General features: G+C 47.6%; 1 protein-coding gene across 2 annotated transcripts in view; it reads right to left on the reverse strand.

Annotated features, from left to right (window-relative positions):
* The window catches only part of BRINP2 (BMP/retinoic acid inducible neural specific 2), a 121,762-nt gene extending 112,934 nt beyond the window's left edge, over positions 1-8,828 (reverse strand). Inside the window, exon 1 of one of the 2 annotated variants that reach the window (XM_077763317.1) lies at positions 8,793-8,828. The gene's annotated coding sequence lies outside the window, so the exon portion shown is untranslated. Of the gene's footprint in view, positions 1-1,743; positions 2,488-8,792 lie in introns of those variants that run through there. The other variant, XM_077763316.1, reaches the window with a different exon arrangement.
* Positions 8,829-9,087: the final 259 nt, after the last annotated feature.

A 9,087-nucleotide genomic window follows, 5' to 3' on the forward strand; every position in this document is an offset into this window, starting at 1 on the left:
CCCCCCCCCCCGCCCCCCAGCAGGGAAGACTGTGGTCTGACATTTGCTTCCTTTCCCTCAAACATTTCATAGCATCTATGCTCTGTGCCTACCAGATCTCATCCCTCCTCAAAGAAGCAAAGCAATGCATCCTTCCCCAGAGTAAGCAGCAGCTACAATATTGCTAAGATTTTAGGATCACTGTCGCAGCCTTGCTTGGTCAGGTCCCCAGGGCTGCAAAGCAACTTATTGTGAGAGGGAACTCCAGAGGGTCCTGCTTTAAACAAATAACACACACACAACTGTGTGAAATCAAGAGGGAAAACACACCAACTCCAGCATCACTTTGCTGTTGCCTGATGTCATCAGACTGCCCCCCAGGGGATTCTGTAAAATACTTTGGCTGCTCGGTTAATACTGGCATTACATGCATCCTAGAGAACACGGTCAGAAAGAGTGTCCCTTCCACATGCACATGTCTGGAGAAGGACAGAGGCAGAAATACTTGACTTATAATAAACCTTTTTATCCTCCTTGATTGGTCTACACTGACATATCATTATTCCTCTGAATAAGGCCCAGATTATCCAGCCATAAACAGAGCTTGTTGTAATTGCTACCCTTTTAACAAAACATTTGTTCCTGCTCAGGGCACCCAGCTCCCAGGGCTAGGAAGAGCACACACACACAGTTCTTTACAGACGGGTCTGTTTCAATCATGTTGCAGTGCATTAGCTTGATTATTAGTTAATATTTGGCTTAGGACTATATACCCTGGATAAATATGTACCATGCAGAGGGACTGCTTGTTGAGGGGAAAACTCCTCTGGGCTGGAACGACGGCTCCCAAGTTCACGCTCCTCCTAGGAAGGAACACTCCAGGCATCTGGAGGCTAGGCAGAGAGCTGCACACGCATGGCTCTTTGGTCAGCAGCCTGCTTCCTGCATACAGCTGCGAGCACAGGCACACACATAAACACACACACATACCATAGGCAGCCTCAGACTGTGTACCCAGATGATCACAGAACCAGGGACAGGGATCGCTCTATAATCTCAGCATGCTCCTCCTTTCCAGTACAGCACTGATCTTCTCTGGGTGTCTCCAATGTGCTTCCAGGCTCCACTCAATCAATGGGGTTCTGCCACCACCCTGGGGAGACTATTTGCAACCCACGGGGTTCACTCTTCAGAATTTTTTTTCTTGCGTGCATGTGCATTGGAGAAAAAAGCCTTTACAGACATGCACAGGCTCTAGCAGCATGTGAATCCATCCAGCTCTAGGAGCATGTGAATATACATGTACCATAGATCACACCCTGAGCAGCTGGGGGCCCCTTCCAAACACAGCGAGCAGCCTATACAGTTCAGCCCAGCAGCCGCTGAGCAGGCAAAAGTCCTCGTCATCTTCTGCAATTATCCAGCCCGATTGGATTTTCTGAGGCTAATGGGAGTTGCACTAACTTTGAGGACTTAAACCAGGCAAAAGCAATATATAGGTCAGGCAGCGTGCCCAAGCCCTGTGACAGCCATGCAACACCACGGAGGAAGTAACACGGCGCTCTCCTGCTAAACCCCAAAGTCCACTGCTCAGGTCCACAAGGCAGAAACTAAGAGGTGGGATCATTCCCTCTGCCTGCAATTAACTGCCAGACACCTGGGCAAGAGGGTGGGAGGAGGGCGAAAGGATCCATTTACCAAGGAACACGCGAAAGGACAACGAAAAGGGAAGGCAGAAATATTACCCAAACCCTGCACGGTTACCTTGAATCCTTGCAAGAGCCCTCCTTGCTGTATCAGCTGCTCCCCAAACCTCCACCGACTGGGAGGAGACTCCTAAAAGATTCCAGGTTTTTGTGCAACATCTCCAGTGGCAGCTTTCCAAAGTTTTTACTTCATGATTTCTTGTGGCTCTTTCTCATCTGAGGAAACGCGACTGCCTCCCTCTCAGCCTCTGAGAGGGAGCCGAGGTCTCTTTCCAAATAATTCTCTTGCTCCCCGCTGTGCTGCCGCCGCCGCCGCCGTTAGACCACTTGCCTGCTGCCTTCCTGCTGAGCAGCGAGGGTCCCCGTCACCCAAAGCATGTTGGAAGTGGGGCTTCGGCGCCAGGCCGGGGCGCACGCGGGTGGAAGAGGGAAGGAAAGTGCAAACCCCAGCTGGGGGAGTCCTCGGTCCCTCCACGGAAGAGAAACCCAAGATCTTGCCTTCCTTCCAACTCTAAAGAGACTCGCCCGCCCTCTCCTTCTCCGGAAAGCACTGCCTTGCACCTGGGCGAAGACAGTTCCTCCGGCTCCACTGCTCTGCCGGCTGCCTGCAGACCTGCCCCTGCGCTCGCGCGGTACCGCAGGTGCAAGTCCCCGGGCAAGTGTTAACGGGAACCTCCGAGCTCAGCGGAGGCGCTGCCGGAGCAGCCGCGAGCAGCTTCCGAGGCGGGCGGATTCCATCCCAGGGCTGCAGCCCGCGCGTCCCCGCTCCGACTCCGCGCTCCGCACCTAAGCCGTGGCACCTGCAGACTCAGACACCAGATGAGTGTCTTAAGATAACAATGCTGCCCTGCCAGCCTCTCTCTTTCTTTCTTATGCACGTAGGTGGGCAGCCAATGAGGCACAGCGCCACACTCCCCGCAGGCGCCCATTGGCTGGGCGGCCAGGCAGGGGGCGGGCTCGCAGGCTCACCGGCTGCCTCCTTTGGTTAGCTGGCAGGCTGGGGTACCAGCTGTTAACCCTCCCAGCTTTGCAGCAGGGACTTTTTGGTGTGGGTTACGAAGGCTTGGATAAATTCACGGCTGGCTGGAGAGTTGGAGGGTGTAAGAAGGCTGCCGCACAGGAAGAAGCTGGGAGCTAATTACATTTTCTTCTAATCTTCCTGAGTTACAATAATCATTTGTCCCAGACCATTTTGTTTGCTTGCTTAACTAGAACTCCTAGGGATAGGGACCCATTTGAGCCATTTTCCTTCTAATTTGAGGTTTTATTCGGTTGTTTTGTGCATTTTGGCCTCTTGGTCCTAAATTGCTTAATTAGAAATGAGCCCCCAAGTGAGAAATACTTATCTCACAGTGCGCGCGCGCACACACACACGCACACACGCGCGCACACACACTCACGCACACACCAGAGATACAAGAGAGAGGAAAAAGAGCAGGAACTCAGTAAGAAGAGTAGAGAGACACTCTGAATAGCTAAATCAAGAAACGTTCTGTCCCCAAAGCCAGGATTGTGAAGACAAAGGCATAGAGGAGAACTTCAGGGTTCTGGGGAGAGATTAAAGGCGAAAATGTCCTGCTTCCAAAAAAAGGGAATTGTTTTGCCTGTGGTGCTGTCCTTCTGTGTGTCTCTTTTTACTTCAGTGTGTGTCAGGAAGAGGGACTGTTGATCTCCATTTGGTTTTTAAAGGAAGACTAAAGAAATCAGAACAGGACCAGCCTTGTTTCTGTGAAGCAGGTGCTGTTGCTGAGCCTGTGAATTGAGGAGTGGGGGTGGGGGAGGGAGAAAAGGAAAGAGTAAGGGAAAAAAAAACCCTAACTTTGGATCAAAGAGTGAAATATATTCTTGATGTCCTAATGGGGATGCACAGCTGATTTACGTCTAGCTAAACTGACATACTCCACTAAATTTTGGCAAGAGCATGGGAGAGTAATTGTTGAAGAAAAATCCAATTCAACAGGAAAGCTAGGGGCTGGAACTGGCACAGGAATTTGGGGAGCTCATACCAAGTTGTGTGGTGGGGAAAATAGGGATAGAAAAAAACACATAGTAAGAAAGGAAGAGAAGTGTTTTAACTTAGCTTCCTTGAATGAAGAGCAACATCAAAGATTATGCTGAAAAAAACCTAGGAAAAAAAATAAAAGCAGAGGTTTAATGAATGCTCAAGTAGTACATATCAGCATTAGCTAAAAAAAAAAAAAAAAAATCAAGGAGCCAGATGTTATGAATGAATGGGGAAAAATCAGAACTATTTCTCATATACTCCCCCTTAGCCCCACCTATCCATCACTTTCACCTCCTCTGTATCTTACTTTACAGGTATAACCTTCCTTCTTCATACTGGAGTTCTAAGCCATGTTAAAAAAAAATAATGAGGTATAATATACATTAAAAATTCCACAAGTGTAGAGTTTGATGAATTTTTGCCTATATATGCATCCATAATGAATACCTACATCATTTCCAGCACCCCTAGAAGCTTGTCTGTCCTTCTCAATCAAAACCCCCCACTCCCCCAGAGATCATTGCTATTTTAACTTCCATCATCAAAGGTTAATACTACATTTTCTTGAATTTCATAAAGATAGAATCTGAGTGTATTGTGTCTGATTTCTTTTGCTTATCATTATGTCTGTGAGACTCATCCATGTATTTGCATGTTTATTTATATTATTATATAGTATTTCATTCCATGAGTATAAGCCATGTATCTATTTTCCTCCTGATGTGTTTTTGGATTTCCCCCCGCTTTTTTTTTCTATTAAAAGTAAACCTGCTATGAATGTTCATGTACATTTCTTTTGGTGAACTCATGCAATCATTTATCCTTGGTATACACCAAAAGTGTAAATCACTTAATTTGCTTTTGGCTACTACGAGGGAGACCATCTCATGAAGGAGATTCTGAAGCTTACTTTCTGTCTGCAACAATTGAATAAAGAGATAATGTTAAAGGCTATCACACTACTGAATACAAACTAAATGCCTAAAATGTGTCAGATTCTTTCCATACATAGTCTCATTTTCTTGTCACTACTCTAAAAAGTATGTCTGTTTCTATTTTGCAAATAGGAATATCCAATGTAAGACCTTGTGTTAGGAAGTGGCCCTTGGCCTTGTAAGGTGGAGAGTACATGCATGTAAATGCTCTCTGAGAGGAGCTATGAGACACGGATGTGGTAGAAGGACCCACTGCGTAGATGAGGCTGAAAATTGGTCTGTGGAGATGGGACACGACCTGGAGAACACAGAGCAGTGCATTGGGCCAAATGGCGTGGGAGGACTGGAAATGGAAAGCAAGTTTTAATTTGATTGGAATGTGTATGTATGTTGTCAGGGAAGAGGGGATAGATTAGACATTAACAGAACCTGCTATTCGATACATCTTACTGAATATAAGTACTTGCACTTATCTGTGGCTTGTGGGGTGTGCAGAGATCACAGAGTCCATTTCACTGACGGGGGCACATTAGATAAGAATGGTCCAATCTCAGGGCGCCTGGGTGGCTCAGTTGCTTAAGCATCTGACTTTGGCCTATGTCATGATCTCGCTATTCTGGAGTTTGAATCTCACGTAGGGCTTTGTGCTGACAGCTCAGAGCCTGGATGGAGGCTGTTTCAGATTCTGTGTCTCCGGCTCTCTCTCTGCCCACCCTCTCATTTCTCTCTCTCAAAAATAAATAAACATTTAAAAAAAATGGTCCAATATCGCTTCCAAATAAGCAAATTACAGAGTTTAGACTTGTATCCAAACCTGTTGTTTCACTACATCATGTTGCCTGTACACAAAGTAATGATTGAGATGCTTACAAATTTTTCCCAGTTCCACTTAAATATAAAACATCACAGGGTACAGATGGTTTAGCTTTTGTGAACTTCAACCTTTCTCCTATCTCTAGGTATTTAATTCTCTAAGAGGAGGCCATGCGTTTACAGGAATCCTGTGCCCTGAAAAAAAAATTGACCTCAATTGATTTGTACAGTTCTTTTGTCGTTTCCATAAGAAAAAGAGGTCTATAGAGGCTTGAGTCAACAACTTCCAACAATTTCCAATTCAAAACTCATTTTTTCAATGACCACTTCGTCTACACACTGTTTCTCGCAAATGTGAATAGAAAACCATGTAAAAATGACTATAGATTGGCAAAGAATACTAGATATTGACTTATTAGAAAACCAACCCAAAATGGTTCACATGGGTTTTCTAAAATGACTCAACTCTTCAGACAATTGGAAAAGAAAGATTTCAAAGTAATAGCAGATTATATGCTACTTAAAAGCAGAAGTATGTTTCCTCTAGAATCTGTCCACGCCTAGCCTAATGCCCAGTATGTGGTAGGTACCCACATGTTTACTGAATGAATTATTGTGACCCATAAACTCTGATAATAATCCACGGGTGCACCTAGATGTGCTGTAACTGTGTAGTAGGAAGAGCATTAAGCAAAGAAGTCTCCTTTGTGTCTTAGCTCCACCTCCTCTTAGATTGACCTTGGGTAAATTACCTCACTATTTCACTGGCCTCAATTGACTTGTCTGTTAAATGACAGGTTGAACTAATAGACGATCTGGTAGTTTCATGTCATTTCTCACATTTTATGACTAAGCATGTTTTTTCCTGGCATCTACTCTAGTTTTTCAATGGTAAATTTTGCAGAATTTAGTGTTTTTTATGCTAGGGAGAGTAGGAAAAAAGGAATCACGGGGTCTTTCTCTTCCTCAGTACCTCCTAGGGAAGTCATGAAGATAAGGATTCGTTTTAGGAAGATAGTTAGCTGATAAGTCTTTTTTGCAGTGGTTAGTTCTCAGTATGTCAGATTCAAAAGACAACTTGTAATGAAGTATTTTTGTTCTTTTGTTCATATTAAACAGGTCTTTCACCCCTTGAACATGGTTCTTTTTCTCTATTCCCATCCATCAACTAGGGTAGCCATGGGAAATAGTGCAAAGGCTGTTTTCTTTTTCTTTTTCTTTTAAAGGACATACATTAACATATGCCAATACATTAATGCCAGGTACAAGGAAGATGGAATTGTTTCTAAAATGGGGGTCCTTTTTGGAGAGTGTGGTGCATTAAATTCCAAGAGAGTAGGAATGACCTATTGGAGGCCTACAGCACCTACTATTTAAGCAGCATCAAAGAAATTATGTTGGAGGGGCAAACTTTTAAAATAAATTATTGGTTATCACGGAGAGAAAGTTCAGTAAAACATCAGATTCCAGCACACACAAACTTCCCTTTTCTATCACGGTTTATTGCGTACTGACATTGTTTTGTGAAGGCAGCACTGCCCAGCACTAGTGAAAACAAAACTTATATGGGTTATTGCTGTTATCTACACTGTTCTCCTTCTGATGGGGCTGGAGCTGACGTGGTCCATACCGGAGGGATATTCTTTTTATTCTTTTCCAATTTGTTAGGGGTACTTGAACACTTTGTTTTCAGATTTTCTTCCAGCTCTGTTCTTTTTACTGGATTCTCTAAAATTAAAGGCTCAACAATTTCTTCCAGCTAGTTCTACTTTTCTATAAGTTATAGCATCCCCCACATCATCTTTAGACTGGTTACCAGAGATAACATTTGTAACAGAAATGAAGCAAAGGAGAGAAAAATCGCCAATAAAACTTCTAGTCTTTTGCTTCACTGTATACAGTGCATTGGCTTTGTTTTGGTGTTCACATCTACCTCCTGAGATATCTACAAGCCAAATATTTCCTGTAAATATTTCTGCAAAGTTAGTGCTGAGTAAAAATATATACATCCATTTTCCCCAGCACTCGTTTATCCAATATATATCTGCACAACCAGTGTGTGTGTGGGGGGGGGAGAGAATGGGGCCACCTACTCCAACAAGATAACGGGGGCTTATTTGCATCTAGAGAGACACCCCCCCACACCTGCTCTTCTCAGGAAGCGCCTTTTAAGGTGTGTGCCTGTGTGCCCTTCCCAAGCCATCCGGATGATGATGCGAGAGGGAAGATTTTGCATTGCAAAGGCCGATTTTTTAAAAAATGCTGTGCAGGTAGCTCCTAGCCAAGAGCGTGCTCGTGCCGGGGGAGGCGCGGAGGAGAAAGGCGGCTGCACCGGCAGCCTGCTGGGGGCTGACCTGATTCCCTAGAATCCTCAGCTCCCTTCCTCTCTCCTCCGACGTCCTTCCTTCCCTTCTCTCCTCCTTCCCCCCCTTCCCTTCCCCAGCGAAGCAGCTGCGAGGAACAAAGAACGCGGGCGCTCCGGGCAGCAGCGCGCAAGCCCCGCGCACGGCGCGCGGCGTCTGGCTCCGCGGAGCTGGGCTCTCCCGGCTCCACGTCCCTCCGCAGCCTCCCCCGCCTCCCGCGCTCGCTCGCTCCCGCCCGCCCTCCGCCTCCCCCACCTTCGCGGCGCCGGAGGAAGGCGGCCGGGGCTCAAGATGGCTTTAGCCGGGCTCTGCGCCCTGCTCGCCTGCTGCTGGGGGCCGGCGGCGGTGCTGGCCACGGCCACCGGCGACGTGGACCCATCCAAGGAGCTGGAGTGCAAGCTCAAGAGCATCACGGTGTCGGCGCTGCCCTTCCTGCGCGAGAACGACCTGAGCATCATGCACAGCCCCTCGGCCTCCGAGCCCAAGCTCCTCTTCTCGGTGCGCAACGACTTCCCGGGAGAAATGGTCGTGGTGGACGACCTGGAAAACACGGAGCTGCCCTACTTCGTGCTGGGTGAGTCCCGGGGGAGGTCGAGGCGGCCCGAGGCGCGGCCCGGCGCCCCCACCTCCCCACCCCCCCGCNGATCCGCCCCGCGCCCAGCCATCCCTCCACACCCACCTGCCCGCCGGCGCTTCCGAGCCCTCGACTTCTCCCCACATCCGACCTGGATGCTGGGCCTTCGACCTCCCCGCAGCCGCCCTGCCCCACAGGAGCGGTTGTAGGGGTCTCTCTGAAACCTTTCCCGGCCTTGACCTCCCCGCTTTCCTTCAGGAGCAGATTGACGGCACTTCTTGTAGACTACCGGCTCCACTCCCATAAGCCCTTCTCCCCACTCCCTGGCCACATGCTCAGTTCTTGGCTTCACACTCGCTGGACACCCACTCCCACAGCGTTTCCCGGGGGAGTTAGAAACAGGTATGTGGCCCTCACCTTGGCAGGCGTGTGCAGGCCAGATTGCACGGGCTGGATCTCTCCGAGAGGGCTCTGTATCTCCCACCAGCTTACTGACACTCTCTCTGGCCTTCCTTCAGAACACTCAAGTTTCCTCTGCCCCTAATGTCCATCCTGGCAAGCTCTGCCTCTGTGCCTACGTGCAACAGTCACCTCATCCAGCCACCTCCACATGTCCATGTCACATCACAATTCCTTGGATAAAGAAATCATCGAGCTGTAGTCTCTTAATGTTGGTATCTTCTTTGTTCCTAGGGCTCCCTTATGTAGGCAC

This window comes from Crocuta crocuta, unplaced genomic scaffold, assembly GCF_008692635.1.
Source record: "Crocuta crocuta isolate KB4526 unplaced genomic scaffold, BGI_CrCroc_1.0 scaffold3, whole genome shotgun sequence".
Taxonomy (NCBI): domain Eukaryota; kingdom Metazoa; phylum Chordata; class Mammalia; order Carnivora; family Hyaenidae; genus Crocuta; species Crocuta crocuta.